The 22,197-nt window shown below is 44.8% G+C and overlaps 1 protein-coding gene across 6 annotated transcripts in view; it reads left to right on the top strand.

The window, feature by feature from the left end:
* The first annotated feature begins 1,250 nt into the window (after window positions 1–1,250).
* Window positions 1,251–22,197, top strand: part of LOC148008932 (putative phosphopantothenoylcysteine decarboxylase) — a 40,314-nt gene continuing 19,367 nt past the window's right edge. The window contains exons 1-2 of one of the 6 annotated variants that reach the window (XM_087673883.1): window positions 1,251–1,406; window positions 1,533–4,008. The gene's annotated coding sequence lies outside the window, so the exon portion shown is untranslated. Of the gene's footprint in view, window positions 1,510–1,532; window positions 4,009–22,197 lie in introns of all 6 variants that reach the window. The other 5 variants (XM_087673882.1, XM_087673885.1, XM_087673884.1 and 2 more) reach the window with 5 other exon arrangements.

Genomic DNA, 22,197 nt, shown 5'->3' with positions numbered 1-22,197 from the left:
GGACGAGTAGTTTGTGAATTTGAGGAGAGTATGATAAGCTAGAAAGATAGGACATGGTGCTCTGATACCATGTAGTGAAACTAGGAACTTGTAGATAAGAGAATAATGTGCACAATAAGAGAAAGAGATAGAGACAAAATAGAGAAAGGAGTGAATTGCAATTGAACATTTCATCGCTAGTAGTTGTATATATACATGGTACATTAAATGAGGTAGGTGAGCTCCATCTCTAGATATCTAAGATATTTACAAAGTGGATATCTATGAGATCCTTTTGTCCACATGCTGACTTGTCCTTATCTTATCCAAGCTTTTATCCTTATCCATAACTTTATCTTAACAGTCTGTACAACATCAATTCTCCTCTCCTTCTCCATCTTAATGAAATCCTCAATTCCTTGCAACAACTAGACCATATACCTACCATGAGGACACCAAGCAAGAATAGCCAATATGCATGTTCTACATCTAATAGCTGCATCCACATTCCTTCGCCTAGCCTTAACTCTACAATGACCATGTTGCTTCAAAGTCTTTATCATTGTTGCTACGCCCACCCTTATTTTCCTGAAGGGTTTTGCTATGGTAGCAATACTTTCATTCCACCTCTCCTTTAACCTCTGAGTGAATGTTAGATCTTTAAGAATTGAATTGTTGAATATAAATTGGGGCGGCCCATTGCTTGGGCTCCTTGGAGAGACCATTTTAAGGCATACCTAGATAGGGCAGTGATCAGAGTCCATGACATTAGTCAACACCTGCAGCTTTGGTTGGGGTATGATCCACCACCCCCCTTGATTGGAGTAGGCATGATCCAATCTCCCCGTACGGCATGAATCATCCTTGTGCTGATTATGCCATGTGAAGGCTATAGCCTCTTCTTGTTCGCACATGTGGGTGACATCTACTAGATCATGATGCTACGTTAGCCCTTCTCCTAGTTCTCCCTTTCTGCCACAATCATTGTCCACCCCTTGTGTGATCGATTAAGTTGTGTGGTTGTCATGGTCCAATCTCCAATCATGATTGTTGCTTCTTGCCTTGGCGCAAGGCGCAATGCTTGCCATAACCTTGCTCTACTGCTTGATGCATTTGGGGCATAGATAGACCATACATGGATTGTGCTCCCCATAGCATTGACTTTAATCCCATTCGCCCATCCATATGCCTCCTTCCATAGTAGTTGAGGTTGCACCCCCTCCTTTACCAAAGTTAATGTCCCACCTCCACCTCTTCCCCCTTCACCTAACATGATTTGCGTGACATCTTAGCATCAAGCTGAGCCCCTAGGATACATTTCAAAATTTTCATTGTACAGCACAACCCATGCTTTCTTTCTGCACTGCCATCGATATATGCTTGGAGATGCGTACTTCAGAGAGACCGATGATGATCCCACGTCCGAGGTGTGCTCCTCCTCCTTTTTAGTACGACTCACTGTTTGGCCGTCCATGCATGATCATGCATAAAGGACATAAGAACTCTACGTATTTCTTCTATCTCTGCAAGGTAAGCCATGTATTCGTCTGCAGGATCATAACCATGGAATGGAATCGTTGTCTGTTCTAGGCGAACGGTGTTAATCCTTTGCAGGAGAATGAATGATAAGTTTGTTCTACTGCTATGTCTAGAGTGAGCAAATTATCGATAGGAGAAGCATTGAGCATTTTCTTCTACCAGATAAATGACCAACTTGTTTAATTGCGCGAATGAAGGTCACAGAAAAAGTTCAAGACGATATTCTAGGTTTGCTTTGTGCCAGACATTGGTGAGTGTGGGATAGGAGTAGAGTAAGGCTTGCCTTGTCCCCATCCTGTCGAAACTTTGAGGAAGATCCAGAGGGAACCATTCTTTCACCTCTCACTGAGTTATACAGTGTCCCTACTACAGAAAAAAACTTCTGTCGATTGCCCTTGCTCTATGCTAAGGGCCACAACAATTCCTGTATACTGATTCGTCCCAGTATCTTGGATATTTCTTCGAAAACTAATTTGTCCCAGTACTTAAGGTCGCAGTGTTTCACCTATTTTGGGTGCTGATAATGTTTCTACCAAATCCAACAAATTCAAGCAGTGTTGGAGGTCTGTGCACAGCAATGGTTATGTCCAAGCTTCTAGGCTTGGGGGCATTCACCACGATTGAGGTGAAGGATCACCAAGAGAGCTCATTTGGAGTTCATCCAGGAGACTAATGCAATGTCATGTGATGTTCTGAGTTGAAAGGAAGTGTTCCTATTTATGGTTTTGGTTCAGAATTTTGGAGCTAAGAGGGGATTAAACAAAAATTGCAAAAGTGATAGAACAGACAGAATCTGATGAATGAATGGGTTACTGAATGTAAATGAGTGAAGAATATAATACAGATGTGATGCTCAAGGAGTGAAGAAGTTCAACAACCACAGACTTGTGCGAGAGTGCCAGATGATTGTTGTCCTCCATGTATGGATCCCAAGTGTGGCAATACCACCAAATCTGGAGTACATACAACTGACTGGAGCTGAGAGTGATACCATGCAGCAGCTGAGTTCCAGGCGGGCAGTAAATTGATGGAAAATCAGATGAAGAATGCATGAATATTGATCATGACCTGCTGGAAGAGCAAAAGCAGATCAGGCTGGTGTAGAAGATGTAAAACGCAGCACTCCTGTCAGAATCTGGTTGCCTGTCTGTAGAACAGGTCGTAGCAGCAGAATATGAAGTTGTCTGCAGTCTAGAGATGATGACAAGGCTGTAGACTAGGTTGTGGCAGCTGCAGCATGATAGAGAAACCTCTGAGCAGCAGCAAATCAGGTTATAGCTGGCAGCAGATACATGCAGTAGATGAAGTCCATGTGGCAGCTGATGGCAGCAGGGAGAAGGTTAGATGATGTTGGCAATTGATGATGGCAGCAGATACAGTAGATGAAGTCCATGTGGCAGCTGATGGCAGCAGGGAGAAGGTTAGATGATGTTGGCAATTGATGATGGCAGCAATTGTGGATGCAAAGGATGGGCAAAGGGATCAAGAGTGAAGTGCATCGAGTCCCTCCTATAGAAATTGTCAGAGCCAAAAGAAGTCTCGTGTCTTGTTCAAAAAGCAAAAATGCCTTTTTGGGGCTGTCCTAATGAGCTGAAAAATGGCAGAAAATAGAATACTCTAGAGCAAAGTTTTGGTAGCTCAATGACCTTCTCTTGTGTAAACATCACGTGGGTACATAGCTGAGTAAGGCCACAAGCAGAAAGAAGATTGAAGCCCAAGTGTTGCAGATAAGGGACTGTAGCTGCCAAATTGGAAACCTGTCTATCAAAAGAAGTAGAGGAATGGTACCCATGCCTCAAACATGCACAGATGAATGTCATCAATGGTAGTGGAGCCCCCTCTATCATGGAGATCCTGGATTCAGTCACGTTTATATGTCATATGACTGGATGATCTGCTGTCCACTAGTCAAGGCTTCATGAAGAAGCAAGAGTGATGTCGTCCATGGACCTCATATAGAGCGCGAAAAATTCTGCCATCTCACATCCCATTCCGTGTGACTGTATAGTCACAAAAAGTGATGGTGATTCCTCCCCATCCCCCATCCCCCGTCCTTGTCTTGTTTTGTGTTGCTTGTAACTATGACTTGGACCATTGTGTTTTGATGTCACCCAGGTTTTGAAAGGCCACGTGGTGCAAAAAATGCTGCAATCTGAGGGTAATCAGAATGCTTTGATGACATCTTCTCTTTGGGATAGCTTTGGTTCAACTCCTTTTGTGATGATACCATGTGAGAGTGCACAATGGAAGAAAGAATGCAACATGGAGAGAAGAGAAAGAGAAAGACAGGGTGAATGCAGAGAAAGAAGGATCAAATCAGATCCAAAAATACAATGCTACTACAGCTAGCTCCTGCATGCTGCTGGACTGCATTAGTGAGGGCACTGGATTTAGGCTGGAGAAGAAGATGATGTAGGCAAAGGGAGAGGAAAATGGAGGCAACAAACTAGCAAATCTGGAGGGAACAAATTGTGGCCGCCTCTAAAATAGGTGACAGCCTCAAACTTTGCTGACCTGTGTGCTGTTTTACTTGTTGCTTGCAATGATAACAAAAATGGTTCAATCAGGCAGCCTTGGTACACTCCAAAAATATACCTCACTAAACAGGGTAAGAAATGCATGCTAAGACTGCACATGAGGAAAAATGATGAATGATATTTTTCAAGCTCTGATGGAGCTCACAACTAGGAGATGACAGCATGGATTCAATGAATGTCAACATGCATTCGTGTTGGGCAGTAGGTTCCAGATGTCGTGGACTGCTTTTAACTTCTTAGTTAATTGGACATTTGCAAGCCTAGGCAGACATTCCTTGGGTGGGGGACCAACATTTACTGAAGTTGGCCTGCATTTTCAGCTCAGCTCATTTATGAGCAGTAGGTTGGCTTGTAAGCTGGTCCTTCGGCTAGCGATCAGCTTTTCCTCTTTCCTTACTGTTGTGATCATTCTCTCCAACCATCTGTGAGAGTGTAACAATGAGTAATCAGATGCACGTGCTGAGATAGAAGATGAAATATGAGAGAGAGAGAGAGAGAGAGAGAGAGAGAGAGAGAGAGAGAGAGAGAGAGAACAGAAGTTCCAGGCTTCTGGGTGGGAGCTCTGATCAGGTCCAAGTGGGACTGCACATGCAGTGTGACCTACTATGGGAGCAGCATGTTATTTGCTGTGAGCCAGGCCTATGCTGTAGCGAATATCCTGAATCCTTGTGTCCTGCACCATGCCAGAGCTGAACACGGCCTTCATTGATCAAGTGGTGGATGCCCTTGGGCCAGAGTTGGATGATGAAGAACAGCAAGAAATGGTCCCTTGCATGGAGCTGGTTGCTCCCTGTTCTGAGGCTCACCCTGGTTCTGATGTGCAACCCCTCGTCAAGTGCAGTAAACATGATCTTGATGCTGGGAGGGAATGCAATGACCACACTCTTGATGATGTGAGGGCAGGTTCTCATGCCATTCCATAGTCAGAGCAGTGTGCTCGTTCTAATGCGTAGGTTACATTGCCTGCTAGGGAATCCGAGGAGTTGGACTGGGAACATCTATTGGAATTCGCCAATATTAGGGGAATATGTTCGACACAATCAGGACTCCTTTCTAGTCCAGGATAAAGAGGATGTTTTGGATGCCAATGCGGGTACCAATAATGTACTGCGTTCTTTTTCAGCCTTTTATGAAAGAGGGGTCATACTTTTCTTCACAGGTAGGATTTCATGCTCTCCTGACTGAATTCCATCCTGCAAGGGGATTGCATGGACGAAATCTTTGTTGGCCCACAAGGCTTCTATGAGGTTTTGCTCAAATCAGCAAGCTCAAGATGCTCTTCTGGCTAGAGTTCTGCTTTTCTTTGATAGACACCTGGTTCATGTTGTGGCTTGGAGGCCACTAGCAGACTTCCAATGTTTGCTATAGTAGGAATGCACAATGTGGTTCGAGGTTGAATATTGTCCCGCCGTTTATTGGCCGTTGCTTAAGGATGCTATGGGAGCAATTGGTATAATTTTGGTTCCCCCCAGCATGCAGGCTACCAATTGGAACTGTTTGTGCATGCTGTGGGACACCTCGTGTAAAAGGCCCAATTGCTTGCACTTAAATTGTTCTCAGATGCCTTCATTGCACTATCATTTGAAATGGGGTACTTTTGCAGGGCATTGCTTTTCTTGTGGCCAATTTGGGCACTCTATGGCTGAATGCCCAGAGAAGGCTGCTGATGTTGATGGGGGCTTGGCTCCACTAGTCATTGATGCACCTATGGATGATGGTCCTCAAGCCGATGAGGCCCTTATGAGGACTCATGTGGACAAAGGAAAGCAACCTATGTAGTCATTGGATTCCACAAATCAGGTTTGGGTTGATGCTCGTGTCAAAGTTTGATGTGGCATTAGCAGTAGTCACACGTACCACCTCACAGGACCACTTGTGCACTTATGTGTGGCACAAAGATAAGCTGTTGGTTGTACCCACTGCTAATGACAAGGTTTCCAAGAGCCTAGAGAAACCTTTGGCTACGAAAGTCTCTACAGACCATTTGTGGGACCCTCCTACTTACCTTGCTTTTGGTCTTTGGATTGTCAATATCCAAGGGCTGCTTTCAAGAAGGGCAATGGTCCCTCCACCTCCAAAGTGGAGCGCCAAGATCTAAACTCATTCGCAATATTGGTTGATTTTTCTTGATGAGGGCACTCTTTATAGTTTAGCTGAAAAGATGCAGTCAAGGAAAAACTAGTTGTTAGCAGGATTGTCAGCTCATGTGTGAGTCTTTGCGTGCGTGATGGGTTGGGCACATTTGTTAGGATTTTAGGCATTTTTAGTGTGGGCATTTCATGTGGTTTTTGGCATTTTATGCTAGTCGGCCAGCAGACCGGCCAGCAGACCAGCTGCTGGTTATGGCCTATTTTGTGCCTATTTATTGGGCTCCTCCTCCTTGATCATATAGTCATCATCATTCTTCAAGTGGACTTTTGTTGGAGAGAGGAGCTGGTGCCAGTGCCCATGCAGCCAACGACTCACTGTTGTATGCAATTGTCTTGTGTTTGGTATATGGATTCCATTTCTTAAGCATATCTTTGAGTTCTCTTCTTTGCAGTGTTCTTCTGTTTTCTCTCTTCTGTCTTGTCTTTAGTAGTTTATTTCAGCACTTGTCTATGCTTCCATTGCTGCACCACTTTTGACATGGTATTAGATTGCAGGATTTAGGTTCCTGCTGCATGCTTTTTTGCTGATTATAGGCCGTCTACACAGTTGCTGATGTGGCGACTACTGCTTGGTGCCATCGCCTTGTCTCTCATCATTTGAAGGTTGCGTTTTTTCTCCAGCTACTTGCACTTTCCCTGTTTGCTGCATTTATTGTAGATTGCGTGCATTTAATATTGGTTACTCTTCGTTTTCATTAGCAACCGTTGTGTTTTGTGCCAATCTTACTCTTGGAGGTTGGGCGACAACATCTTCTCTTTACTCATAGTGTTTGTTGGATGTTTTCCATTTTTTGCAATTGATTTTTCATGGTCAGCTTGTGAATACTGTGTGTGAACTCGAATTTTGTGCAGACTATGCTGTCTGGATTGTTGCCTTTTCTCTTTGTCTATCTTCTCTTCTCTATCTTTTCTTCCTCTCCTCTCCAGATAGCTCCTCTGTGAACTTCTACAAATGATAAGTTACATGGACTTAACTATCTTACATGGAGTGTTGTGATGAAAGCTTGGTTTGTGTAGAAGCAGATTTGGTACATTGTTAGTGGAGCTATTCCTCGGTCTTAGCGTCCTTTTCCTCTTCCCAAAGATTTTGATGAGGACAACTATGAGGAAGCTGTGCTTACATGGGATTGGGATGATGCGCGTGGCTATTCTGCTCTTCTTTGATGTATTTCTAAAGAGGTTCTATCAGTGGTTACCTTTTGCAGGACATCTCCCAAAGTATGTTCAAAAGATTCAAATGTTGTAGAAGGCACCTTCCACCATGCGTGTAGTAGTGTCACTTTATGGACAGCTTCAGTAGATGAAGTTTTAGTCTAAGGACACCATTTAGTCATTTTTGCTTTGAGTTACATAGGTATAAGACTAGTTTTGACACATACAATCTGCCCTTCTAGAGGCACATCTTGTGGGAACGGTACTCTACAAGCTCGCTTCCCCCCCCCAAAGAGTTTGATGGAGTGGTGAATGCTTTGAGGGCACATGTATTATCTATACTCATGAGCTTTACACATATATCCTTGATGCCACTTGAGCATGAGGCATCTTCATGTTTACAGGGGAGGCTTTTGTCTCATTATGGAGGTTCCAATGAGGCTTTTATAGCTTCAGAGAGGGGTGAGAGGAAGAAGAAATCGAAGGCCCAGTGTTATTACTATGGTAAGAAGGGACACTTGTGAAAGTACTGCAAGGAGTTAGCAGCCTTATGGAAGAAGGAGGAGAATAAGAAGCGGGATATGGACTCCTCCGATGAGTCATCCTCTTTCTCAGATTTTGACCCCAATCCTCTAGCCAAGGAGTAGTCCCAGGCGTGGGAGGAATGCACTTCTTCAGATCAAGGAAAGGGCTTGATTGTCCCTTCCTCTAATGCTTTCTAGTCCAAGTGATGCGGTTCTCTCTCATGACTCTCTAGTGCCAGAGAGGGAGTGTGAGATGGGGTAGCCTTGAGCCTCATCTATATAGATATACAAGTGTATAGGTTCTAGAGAGGGACATCCCTGACGCATTGATCGTAGTTTGACAGGTTCAAATCCTGGAGTTGGGATTGCCATCCGGATTCATTATGAGTTGGTATTTAATAGAGAGCGGGCTTGGCTCCTTGTCTTGAGCTCACATGAGGGGGACTCTTTGGTGATGTGGCCAAAAGTGGAAAATCTGTTGTCACATATGTTTAGAGGCATTTTTGACAGGATAGTCTTGTATGCTACTGTAAGATATTGATGACGGGCATAGAGACATGGTTCTTCTCTATTTTCAAGAGCTAGTACAATTGACATCATGTAACAAGTGGGATACATACAAACTAGGGGTTAGACACCCAGTCACACTGATCGGGGTATATAAGGTGCAAGAGTCCTAGATTAGGGCACCCAGTTATTATCAAGAACATACTCTTCACCTTAGTCTTCAGCTTCCATGGCTTTCTCCTCTCTTTTCTGTCTTTCTCTCTCCTCTTCTAGTCTTATTTCCTCATCTTCTTGGTCTCTTTCTCTCTCTTCAGTTCATTTCCTCTCTCCTCTCAGCTTCATTCATTACAAGTGGTATTAGAGCTTTAGGCTTTGGTCCTTTTCTTCTTTTCCCTTTCTTCATTTTCAAATCCCAAAAACCCTAGTTACTCAGCTTATAGGTACAGGTGGAGCAAGAAGGACTATAGTTAACCTAAGATTTTTAGAGCAAGTAGGAGCTATGGTTGGAGACTCGGACATAACTGGAGGTGAAATGGTTAAAATTGCAGGTCGTCACTTCTTTTCATGCAAATTTTAGGGGTTCCAGGCCAAGTTTAGAGTTCCAGGAGTTGGAAGAGGGCAAAAACCCCAGTTAATTTTTGCCCCTATCCTCCTCTCTCTCTCTTGCAAATTGCCATGGCTGCCAGCCCACATAACCTCTCCAAGATTGCTCCAAACACCTCCAATACATCAGCCAACACCAAAGCGTGATTCCCCTCATCTCTAGCTCCATTTTAAGCACCTTGGTGTGGTCAAGGAAACCTTGCCACAAGCAACAAGCAGCAACCCGCAATTCGCGGCGCAAATTGCGCTGCTGCCCTTGGCCTCCTCCTGTCTCCCACTCTTGCTCTTGGCCTCTCCCCTGGCATTCTTGGCCTCTTGGGGAAAGAGCTGAACCCTCTTTCAGCAAGATTTAACCCTTTCTCCCCTGACATTGAGCCTTGGTTGAATTCCTTGCTGTACATTGCTTGTGGGCAGCCATTATTGCTCAATTCAAGCTTTTGATCCAGCCCACAGATCAATATGCGGAGATTTCTTGAGGGTAGCCATGAAAGCTTCACTTGAAGCTTTCCTTCCTTGAAGTTCAAGCTCAGGAACAAGCACAGGAGCCATCATCATCATTGGAAGCATTCGAATGCTGAACCCTTCATCCATGGGAGTGCTTCAACCAACTGGGCTTGCTTGATGGAGAAAATGGGCATCATGACGAGAACCATCTTCTCCAAGCACTAAAGAGGTATGACAATTTGATTTTAATCTCTCATGTTTATCCACTTGCTGAGCTTAATCCCTTGTTGGAGAGATTAAAGATTGCATAGGCTTAGTAGTTCAATCCCTCTTGTATGCATGCATCATAACTCATCCTCAAATTCATTGTATTGACTGACATTAACCCCCATCTTGTCATGTGACCTTAGATAAGCTAGCCATTTGTAATCGGTTAAGTAGCAGCCAGTGAGTCACTGGACTGCCAAGGTAACCCCTAACCCAACCCTTGTTTATTCCTTGCATCTCATGAAAAGGCCCAATGCCTCCTTTCCAACGCATCTCATGCTAATTGCTTAATAAAAATGTCTGCCATGTATACTCCGGTTGAGGAAAAAGGCTGATGCTAGGTGAGGTGGTAAGACAAAAGAGAGATGACCCTCCCTTACCACTTAAGACCCTGAAGGGGTGCACAACCCGGCCCGCAGGGGGGGGGGGGACTTTGCCTATCTCCCGGTGATTCGGAGCTCGATACTTGTATGTAGGTGCAGGTTCTTCCCCATGATCACCACCTCCCTTGATGCAACGATCCCCTTTGGATACCCCCGCAATGCTAATGGCACCCATATATGACACTTGAAGTGCATGCAGTTAGAAGAGATGTATGGCAGTAAATTCACTTATGCATCGATGACAGAGTAGATGGATATGCAATGATACTTGGGATAATGCGTAGTATGCTCAGGATGCTATTTATGTTGCTGATTAGGCCTCTCAACATATGATCCATCCATATAAGGCTTTTGCAATAAGAGACAAGCAGTGTTTTTAGTCACAGTCTTGCAAGACAGTCACGAAGATCCTATTACAGAATATTCTGTATTGAATCTGGGAGTGGACCCTATAGCTCACCTCGAAGAGGGCTTTGTCCCCTCCGGTTTGAATAAAAATCTCCCCAATCGGAGCTATGGTTTGGAAGTTATGCCCATTTTTGTGCACTAGGGGCACTGTGGACAGGGTGCAGACCGCTCCAGGACAGACACAGCAATTCCATTGCAGAAAATTCTGTTCATTTTCTGTCACAAAGATTAATAGCTCATCTCGAAGAGGACTTTGTCCCCTCTGACGTGAATCGAAAATCTCACCAATCGGAGTTTCCTACAAAAAGTTACCCCCCATTTACTTACAGCAAGTCCTGTGGACTGCATCCAAATGTTTGGCCAGAAAGGCAAAAGCAAGGCCCATGAGGAACTCTAGAGGGAGATTAGAGACTCCCGGACCTCCATGAACGATGAACCGAGCTCGGCACAAGATTACCATGGTGATATGCAGGATGAAATGCTCGACACGGATCCATAGACCCGGCTCAATCACACCCTATGTCAGTATGAGCCTTGTCACATAGAACAACATAATGACATGGTCACCAACCACCGCCAAATGATGTCCAAGTTTGATGAAGCAATCAAGCACATGGCTCTCTCAAACTCAAGGACTCAATAGACCTTGGAGCAACTCACTACTCTTGTTGCTTAATTAGCTACCGCTTCATCCCAAGAGAAGGTCAATGACTCTAGGCATGAATCTAGACGTCCACTACATCAGGAGCCATTGCATGGTCCACAGGGCATACTTGGTGCTAAGGGAATCCCCGCTTCTACCTATGAGATTGGTGAACCCTCTTATGTGCATGATGAACCTTTGTTGAACCCCCCCATCAACCATGTAGCCAACACCCCATTGAGGCCCCCTCCCACCCTTGGTAGAAATTCCCCCACTCTTCCTAGGAGCCCCCATGCACCCTATATGAATTAGCCCCATCATGGACAATATGGTACTAATGGCCAGCATGGCAATCATGGGCAGCCTGGCTATAATGGACAGCATGGGATAAATGCACCATATGGGATGTATGGACAACAAGGTATGTATGGCCACTACGAGATGTATGGGCAGCAAGGGTTTCATGGCAGCATGACTCTCATGATCTGTGTGACAAGATCATCCTAACAAAGTACAATGGGCAATCTCCCTCACCATCTAACTTGGAGAAATGGATGTCCAAGTTGGAGTTCTACTTCAATATCTACCCTCGAACTGATGATCAGAAAATGCTTTTTGCTTCTCTCCACTTGGAAGGATTTGCCCACACATGGTGGCACTATATCAATCGAGAGAATCATCAATTCATTGACTGGGAAGATTTTAAAATGCATATGGTCCAAGTCTTTGTGTCTCTTGTGGAAAAAGAGCGGTTGGTAAGAAGATGGTACACTCTTGACCAACGTAACCTCAGTGTATGTGAGTACACAAATCAGTTTATGAACTGAGCCCATCCGCCTAGAGGGAGTTCAAGATCATGCTGATTTTCAGCTCATTACAGCAAAGCAACTCAAACGGGAGTTTAAGAAATGCTCACAAATCTTTGTTTTGCAAGTGAATAAGGACAATTCCGGTCAGCCCTCTGCAATATCTAATGATTCAGCCTTGTAGGCCTTACTTGAGGAGTATAGTGCCTTTGGCCGTTGCAAAGCTGATTATAAATATTAGCAAAGTTCGAATCAGCAACATAGTGCTCTTTCATGGCATCAAACTCAGTGTGATAAACCATACTAACGGCTGTAGTTTGTGGCTTATGTGATAATGCATCAGCCACAACATTCTTTTTACCATCAATATGGACAATTTGAAAGTGAAACATAGAGAGAAAATTTACCATCTCATATGCTTCTCTGACAACTTTGTTTGCGTCAAAAAGTACCTCAAAGTTTGATAGTCTGTCTGCATTGTAAAATCAGGCCCTAACAAATAATGTTTCCACATAGACAATGCATGAATTACAGCCAAGAGCTCTTTCTCATAGACCTGCAAATTTTTTTTTTGCTTGTGGAGAATTCGGCTCTCATAGGCCACAACTCGGCTGTCCTGCATAAGAAAAGTCCCAATGTTGTTACTATATGCATCACACTGAACTATGAATGACTTTCTTAGATATCTGACAACACAAGCACAAGATCTGAAGTCATCTTTTTCTTGAACTTTTTAAATGTTAAAATTTCCACTACTGTTCATCTAAATGGTGTTAGAGATCAGATCGCTGTGCAGCAGTCGGACTGCCACGTGGCAGTCCAACCTATACAGTCAGTCGGCTGCATTTAATGCAGCCGACAGGGTATTTTCTGGCGCCCCAATTCAGGCAGTTTTTCGACTATTTATAGTCGATTTTTCCAGCAGTCTGGTCACTCTTCTTTGTTGCAGATTACAGACCGGTGCCGTGCAGATTTCTGTCTCTGTTCACAGATTTCAGACAGCAGACAGTGCAGACTGTAGCAGACTTCGAGGTGGACAGCAGGTCGCATCGTCGAGGTGGAGACACCCAGTCCAGCGCACTGCGCCCGTGTATATCTTTGTATTCAGCATTCTATATACAGCAGATCTTCATCATCCACTGTCTCTTTCTCTCCCTTCTCTCTCTCTCAGTCCTACGCTTCCGCACCGCTGCACTCTGACATGGTATCAGAGCAGTGTTTGAGGGCTGACTGAGCGTAGAATCAACCTGAAGTGGAGTTTCCATCGCGACACAAATTTGCGTTTTTTTTGCGTTTAAGGGCAGTCAGGAGGGCTGCGCCTCGGAACAAGGCTAAAACGAGTGTGGGCGCACAGGAAAGGAGTACAGGTGGTGGATTTGCTGCTGTTTACTGTTGTTTGACGCGGAGGAAGTTTGAGTTTTTAACCTAAAAGTGCAGGTTTTGCTTTTTCATCGCCTCCGGCGGGTGAAGAAGCTTTGGGACGCGGAAGAGCCTTAGCAGGCTGAGTTTACCCAGTCAGAGGGGGCTGCTTTTGCGTTTGAGAAGGCATTGCAGGTGAAGATGTCTACAGAGATGGACTTGGAGTTCCAGGCGATTATGGACCGGAAGGTGCCTGTCTTACCGGCTCTTCCTACAGATCAGAAGCTCGACGGCGACAACTACCGCATTTGGCGCGTTATGATGTTGGCCATCCTGGAGTCCTATGATCTGGCAGAGTTGGTACAGGAGGATATTGACCGGCCTTCGGTAAGAGATGAGTCCAAACTCTCTTCCGATGCTCGTACGGAGTTGGCCAGGGCCTAGTCTCATTGGGACAAACTGAATGCCAGGATTCGATCCTTTCTCTTTCTATCATGCACTACAGCCGTGATCGCTCACATCGAGCACTTGACGGTGGCTCGTGAGATATGGCTGGAGCTTGATCAAATGTACAATCGGATGACCCTGATGAAGAGGGTTTCTTTGGAGGTACAGATGCGGACCTTGTCTGTAAATAAGTCTTCTTCGCTAAGGGAACACATTAACAAGCTAAGGCAGCTACAGATGCAGGTTCAGAATGCGGGGAAGCCGATTTCCTCCGAAGACATGGCGATCACACTATTGTCCCAGTTGCCGCCACGATTCGGTACATTTTACTCTGCCCTTATTGCTTCGGGGCGAGAGTCTACTCTTCGCTGGGAAGAGTTGGTTTCTATGGTCTTGGACCAAGAGGAACAGTTAAAGGGACAGAATGCTTCCAAGACGGAGGCGTTGACAGGTCAAGCCTCTCAGAAGAAGGGGAAGGATCAAAAGAAGAAGAAGGGGGATAACAAATCCAAGAAGGACAAGGAGAAGGACAAGGACCACAAAGACTCCACATGTCATATTTGTGGAAAGACTGGCCATTGGAAGAAGGATTGCCCTGACAAAGACAGGAAGGACACCAAGAAGAAGGATACCAAGGATTCTGGAGCGGTGGCTGCACCCTCATCAGCTGCATTTCTACATCTAGTTGTCATTGAGGACGCTTCACCAAATGCTTCTGATGCTGCGATGACGGCTCCCCAAGCTCGAGAGTGGATTGTTGATAGTGGTGCCTCACGGCACATGACTCCTTCATCAGATGGTGTTGCCCAGCTGCGACCTTCGCGTGGGCAGGTTCTCATTGGAGACAGCTCTTCAGTTTCTGTTGCAGGTCGGGGTAAGATGCAGCTTATTCCGGATGGACGAGGTGGCACCCATACCTCAGAGGTTTTGCATGTACCAGGATTAGGGTACCATCTCCTTTCAGTTCATAAGATTTGCTCCCTTGGTCTTTTGGTGGAGTTTGACAGTTCTACTGTGTGAGTCCTTGATCGTGAATCGAGGAAGGTTCTCTCATCCGGATATGAGGAGAACGGCATTTACAAACTGAAGTCTTCCACTGCCCTCTCTACTCTTCTTCTTACCTCACAGTCACAGTCTGAGTTATGGCATGCTCGGTTTGGTCACCTGAACTATGACTATCTTCGGAGGGCGTCATGTGGACAGCTTGTTCGAGGGTTGCCGGATATAGTGGTGAGCCAGCAGCCATGTGTCTCCTGCATACGGGGGAAGCAGCATAGGGATGCCATTCCCCACACAGCTTCGCGGCGGTCTACTTCACCGATGGAGCTAGTATCTACAGATCTATGTGGCTCTATGAGGAATGAGTCCCTGCGTGGGAGCTCGTACTTCATGCTGATCGTGGATGACTATAGCAGGATGACATGGGCCTATTTTTTGGCACTAAAGTCAGAAGCTTTCTCGCACTTCAAGGATTGGCTTCTCTTTGAGGAGAACCGATCAGGCCGGAAGTTGAAGACCTTGCGATCCGACAAGGGAGGTGAATTTGTGTCTAATGAATTTGCTCGGTTTTGTGCAGATAGAGGAATTCACTAGGAGTTTGTCAATACCAATACTCCTCAAGAAAATGGTATTCTAGAACGGAAGAACCGCAGTGTGATCGAGATGGCGCGCACCATGATGGAGCACCGACAGACCCCTCAGGTTCTGTGGGCCGAGGCTGTGGCTACTGCAGTCCACATTCTTAATCGATCCCCTACTTCGGCCGTGGAAGGGATGACTCCATTTGAGGCTTATTTTGGGACGAAGCCAGATGTTTCTTATTTTCGAGTCTTTGGGTGTGATGCCTATGTTCACATTCCCAAGGCTCACCGTGATAAATTTGAAGCGGCTTCCCGCAAACAGGTATTTGTTGGCTAAAGCTCCCAGTCCCAAGGCTACCGACTGTATGATCCCGTCAAGCGGGATGTATATACTAGCCGTGATGTGCGGTTTGTAGAGGTTCCGGCTACTTCAACGGGTGAGGAGCATCCCGTTCTTGGAGATCCAGGGGAGAGTTGGGCTCCTTCTACAGTTCCACCGGAGCCCGTGCCTTTTGATTATGATTCTGTTTCTGACACAGAGTCTACTGTTCCACCGGACCCTTCTGAGGAGTTACCCCCGGTGGACATTCCAGAGTCTTCTGCTGATGGAGAACGCTGAGGGGAGGTTCGGCCTCCTCCTCGTTGGGCCCGTGACACACTCCGTGATTCAGGGATCGAGGGGGTTCCTGAGGAGTGGGGACCGCAGGATGGTCCGCGGCGGTCACGGAGGCACCAGGCGCATTCTTCGGAGCTTGTTTGCTCCAATTATTGTTTGATGTCCCGTGTTATGCAGGACCAAGAGCCCACCTCCGTGAAGGAGGCTTTACAGTCCGCCCCATCGAAGAAAGCTATGGAAGCTGAGTTGGAGGCTATTGAGAGGAATGGCACTTGGTCACTTGTGCCACGCCCCCCGAAGAAGAAGGTGATTGGAGTCAAGTGGGTCTTCAAGACCAAATATCTCAGTGATGGTACTTTGGATAAGCACAAGGCTCGCCTTGTTGCTAAGGGTTTTGCCCAGCGCCCAGGGATTGACTGTCATGACACCTTTGCCCCCACAGCTCGTATGGCAACCATTAGAGCTGTTCTTGCTTTGGCTGGCCATAGGAGATGGCCTGTTTATCAGTTGGATGTGAAGTCGGCCTTCCTGAATGGTGATTTGAAGGAGGAGATCTACGTTGAGCAGCCTCCTGGCTTTGGTTCTTCAGATGGGAAAGTCTACAGGTTGAAGAAGGCCCTGTATGGCCTCACGCAGGCCCCGCGAGCTTGGAACGAGAAGATTGATTCGTTCCTCCAGTCTCAGTTGGGATATCGGCGGTCCAAGGCCGATCCGCAGCTGTATGTTCACACTTCCGAGGATGGTTGTGTGCTGTTTGTATTATATGTTGATGATTTGATTGTCACAGGTGATGATGCACAGCAGGTCCAGGAGACAAAGTCAGCTTTACATCGGACGTTCGAGATGACGGATTTGGGGCTACTCCATTTCTTTTTAGGCCATAAGATTTATCAGTCTCAGAGGGGGATTTTTCTCTCCCAACAGAGATATGTACAGGAGCTCTTGGTGTCTTTTGAGATGGAAGATTGTCGGGCCCTCTCTACTCCTATGGATCCGAACTGGAAGGCCACTTCCCATTCAGCTTCTCCTTTGGTGGATGCGTCCCGCTATCGACAGTTGATAGGGTCCTTGATTTGGCTTCTCAACACCAGGGTTGATCTATGTTTTGCTGTTGGGCTCTTGGCAGGGTTCATGAGTGAACCTAAGACGGTGCATTGGCAGGCTGCTCAGAGGATACTTCGGTATCTAAGGGGGACGTCTGATTTGGGGATTCATTACCCCGCAGGGACAGATGGGTCAGATCTTGTACTTGCAGGTTGGAGCGACTCGGATTGGGCCGGTGACGTGGACCACTGGCGGTCTACAACAGGTTATTGCTTTACTTTGGGTGCAGGTGTTATTTCATGGAGTAGCAAGAAGCAGCCCACGGTAGCCCTTTCGTCTACTGAGGCGGAGTATCGGGCCGCGTCTTCCACCACATGCGAGGTTGTGTGGCTTCGGAGATTGTTGGAGGAGCTTGGGTGCCCCCAGACTCGTCCTACATTACTGCGATGTGACAATGAGAGTTGCATTGCCTTGGCAAGGAACCCTGTTTTTCATGCCCGGACGAAGCACATTGAGATCCAGTACCACTTCATCCGAGAAAAGCTTCTGGATGAGACCATCACTGTGGAGTATTGCAAGACGGAGGACAATCTTGCGGATTTGTTTACGAAGGCGCTTCCTCAGGCTCTACTTCGGCAACATTCCAGATCCCTCAGGCTTCTGCCCTGCCCAGGCTCTGAGAGGGGGTGTTAGAGATCAGATCGCTGTGCAGCAGTCGGACTGCACAGTTGGACTGCCACGTGGCAGTCCGACCTGTACAGTTAGTCGGCTGCATTTAATGCAGCCGACAGGGTATTTTCTGGCGCCCCAGTTCAGGCAGTTTTTCGACTATTTATAGTCGATTTTTCCAGCAGTCTGGTCACTCTTCTCTGTTGCAGATTACAGACCGGTGCCGTGCAGATTTCTATCTCTGTTCACAGATTTCAGACAGCAGACAGTGCAGACTGCAGCAGACTTCGAGGTGGACAGCAGGTCGCATCGTCGAGGTGGAGACACGCAGTCCAGCGCACTGCGCCCGTGTATATCTTTGTATTCAGCATTCTATATACAGCAGATCTTCATCGTCCACTGTCTCTTTCTCTCCCTTCTCTCTCTGCGTTCTCTCTCTCTCAGTCCTACGCTTCCGCACCGCTGCACTCTGACAAATGGCACATCCTTCTTTTGCAAAGCATGCAATGGAGATGCAATTTCACAAACCCGCGTACATACTTCTTGTAGTAAGAACATAAATCTAAGAAGCTGTGGATCTCATATAGATTTCTCAAAGGTGGCCATGATCGTATTACCTTAACCTTTGCAGGGTTCATGCGAATACCATCAATCGATACAATGCATGAAGAATTCAGTTTTCTTGTCATTGATAACCAGTCTATGCTCATGCAATTCATTGAACACTATGTCCAAGTGTCTTCTATGCTTTGCTTGGTTCTTTGAATAGACAATCATGTCATCAAAGAAAGTGTCCATAAATCCTCTATGTGGCTTGAAGATGCAATCCATCATTTGATTAAAAGTGGTAGGAGCATTTGTAAGTTCAAAAGGCATAACAAGAAACTCACACAATCCAAAAGATGACTTAAAAGCTCTCTTAGGCACATCTTTCAGTTTAATGTGTATTCGATGATACCCACTTTTCAAATTTATACGACTGAATATGGTTGCTCCTTGCAATCTATCCATAACATCATTGATTCGAGGAAACGGAAAGCGTTTCTTTATCGTGATTTTATTCAAAGCACTATAGTCAATGCACATATGCCATGAACCATCCTTTGTTTAACAGTTCATTCACTTGACTCAATCTCCTGTTGGGTTTCATTGATTTCGTATGGTGGCTTATTAGGTGGGCTACTTCGAGGGATAAGATCTATGCCATGATCTTCTGGCCTTTCAGGTAGTAGCTGCCTTGGAAGTGACTGAGAGAAGCAATCAACATATATTTTCAGAAATGACATGCAATCCTTCTTTAACTTAGACAGGTTGCCAATATTCTGACTATCATCTTTATTCTTCGTAAAAACCAAGTACGCTGAAAGATGATTTTTCATTACTTTAGAAATGACAGTTGTAGATATAGCAGGGACAAATTCACCTTTCAACTTTACATCAAGTGTGAGTACCTTTCCCTTATGCTGAATAGTAATCTTTTTTGCATTAGAATCAATCGTTGCGTGCATATGGTGATACTATGGCATACCAAGCAATACATCACAACCCTCAAGCGGAGCAATGAAGAACTCTTTGTTGTCCACATATCCGTGTATATGCAACTTTCTCGATGGGTCCCATCTCATCCTCTCTGATGCCTAGACATGGGCTGCCATGTCAATAGAGATAAAATTGGCTTGTGCACCATTATCAAAGAAAATCAATGCATGATGATCCCTAATTTTGCCCTATGCTCTGCACAACTCAGTAGCATCATCATTGGGCTGATCACTAATAACATTGGACACCAATCCCACTGATGTTTTGGGTTTCTTTTCTTTAGAATCTCATTGATTTTCTGACTTTCTAGTTTGTTGTCTATTGGGACAGTTCGTTGCAATGTGACCCTTCTATTTACAAATAAAACATTTAATTGCAGCCATCAATTCCTTACGTTGTGCCAATGTTTCAAGCCCTTTCTTTGCTGTTTTGGCCTTTTTGAGGCTGATTTTCAGATCTACCCCTTTTCTAAACCTCAAACAACTTTTTATTCAGCTTCTCCCTACTCTCTATAAAGCTCGAATCCTTCCCATGCAGCAAAGTATCAACTGTAGTAGTAGTCTCTATGAGCTGAGACATGCTAGACGTGGTGGATTTAATGCAAAAATCCCTGATTCCTTTGGGCACCCCGTGTGGGGTGATAAGAAGTAATAGGCAGCAATGCACCCTAAAATTTCTTATTATATTGCTCCAAATTCTTACATTCCTTAGCATCTAGCTTATTCCAAGTTGTCATGATGTCCACCTCAAAGGTACTCGTCAATCAATTTGACATAAACATTTGCTTGAATTGTACCCACATTGACGGTGCTCTATCTTACATCAAAAGAGTGGACCACCATTGTTATGCATTCCCTTTCAAGAAAGTGGCTGCCTTTCAAATCTTCGAGGACTCTGTGAAGTTTTCCCCTTGAATAGGTTGCATCAAATTGTTAAATGAAATTCAAAGCTTTTAACCTATCTTGTGCATTGTTGAAGGAGACAAACTTTACTACTTTTCCATCCTCATGATAGTCTCTTGCTGTCCCTTCGGGTGTTAAGTTGTCATACACTGGCTGCTGCAAAAAGGGTGCATTTGTTGAATTTACATCAAAATCAACACCAAATGGAGTGTTTGCATGACTGATATTCATTCATTGAGCCCCATAAGCATTTAGGGGTGCAAATGCAGTACCAAACATGCTACTTTGTACCCTAGGCATCAAACCAATGTTACCATACATAGGATTTTACATATTTCCAGCCATACCCGAATACATTGGGCCTTGCACACCATGCATTGGTTGCTGTATACCATGGTCCCTGTCTAACCATAGCATGAAAGATCATGCTTCTACCAAAATATCTTGGCTGCCCCGTCATAGCATGCATGCCTGGTTGTCCAAAATCTATTGGATTGGCACTTCCATGATGGCCTTGCATTTGCATTCCTTGCCTCGTAGGTACCAACTGTTTTATTTCATTAATATCTTTGGGAGCTTCAAATGAAGGGTTTGGCATTATCTTCGATGTACCTTGCTATCCTAAAGGTGTAGAAGACGCATTATTTTTCTTGCCCTTGCTGCCCTTCTTTGGAGCATTCGAAAATCGGGTAAATTGAGGATTGTTTGTCAATTTAGCAAAGAGATTTGTTGTTGTTCTCATCTGATTCTTGAATTGGTAATCAAAATTCTCTTCATTTTACTGGTTATCAGCCTTGCATCTTGCCCAACATCAACATTTTCAGCTTGTTGTCCATGATCTTAGCCTTGTTCAAGGTCAGACATTGCATTTCCTTCATTCCCATGTGAATGTTTATACTGAGAGGCATCATCATCGCTTGAGTCCATCTCACTATACGAAGACATATTGTTGTAATTTCTCAATTGAGAGTAAAAATCAGCATTAGCACAAAGCTTTGGCTTGCAATCAGGTGCCTCAGGTCCACCAAATCAAGGGATTGAATGGTATCTCGGCCATGGATAGGTGGTAATTCCTTGATTACAATCTAGCTATAGCAACAACATTCATTACAAAACTGAGAAATGTGAATTAGCTTACAATCTTGGACAATGGATACCCTGTTGGCCCCAAAACTGGTGCCCCTTTTTGTATTTCTTTAACTTAATTGATGAAGAAGTTGATGTACAATGGGATTTTCCCAATCCCTTTTGGTATTTCAACTCCCCTTGCTCTTCAAAGTGATCAGGAAGTCTTTAATTTGATTTGCCCCTCGATTCGGGTAGTCAATTGGCCTTTATTCGCTTTGATGGAGATGAAAAATGCCCCAAGTTTGATTTGCTGGTCTCTTCATTTGAATTTGATTGAAAACAGCTTCGGCCCTGTTGAATCCAAGTCTTGGAGCTTTCATTTTTCAGCATGCTTCTCAAAGTTGTTGCTAAATTCTAATTTTTGTTGCAAATTAGGGTTTACAATAGAGAAATTTGAAATTTCTCAATCTCTGGTGATCTCAATACTGTAATCTTCAGAGCAAGGCTGGGAGATGAGAGAGAATGGTGAGGGGAGAGAAAATTTAGACTTTCTTTACGAAGAATTGAAAAAAATCAGCCATTTATTGTTGCTGCCTTGTCTCAATAGCTTGTAGATGTTATTGCTTGTTGCACATTGGTTTTCTCTTCCCCCTAGCTGCCTTAGAAGGTCCTCCAATGGCTGCAGATCAGACTAGCAACATCTCCTCCCTCTCTCTTGCAGGTTGAATACACTAAAATGCCTCTCCAATCTCTAAAGATGTTTTTCAATCTTGCATGGGCATTTTTGACAAGTGGCAGCTTTTCCAAACGGTTTTTTCAGCATTATCCATAATTAAATATTAATTTTCAATCTTTAAATACTAAAAATTAAGCAAATAATTATTTTAGTGAAAAAAAAGATTGGTCAATAATTAAGTTGGCTACATAACTTTTATTCCCGAGTGTCTTTGTGCTATCTTTGACCATCAGATTGGCGTTAGGTACCATTTCTCTAGTGTTACCAATTGATACTTATGACCAAATGAATGACC

The sequence above is a fragment of the Lygodium microphyllum genome, unplaced genomic scaffold (genome assembly GCF_053477565.2).
Source record: "Lygodium microphyllum isolate KBCC unplaced genomic scaffold, Lygodium_microphyllum_v1.1.10 scaffold_44, whole genome shotgun sequence".
Classification (NCBI taxonomy): domain Eukaryota; kingdom Viridiplantae; phylum Streptophyta; class Polypodiopsida; order Schizaeales; family Lygodiaceae; genus Lygodium; species Lygodium microphyllum.
Note: the sequence above shows the minus strand (reverse complement) of the source record. Positions and strands in the feature narration are given on the sequence as shown.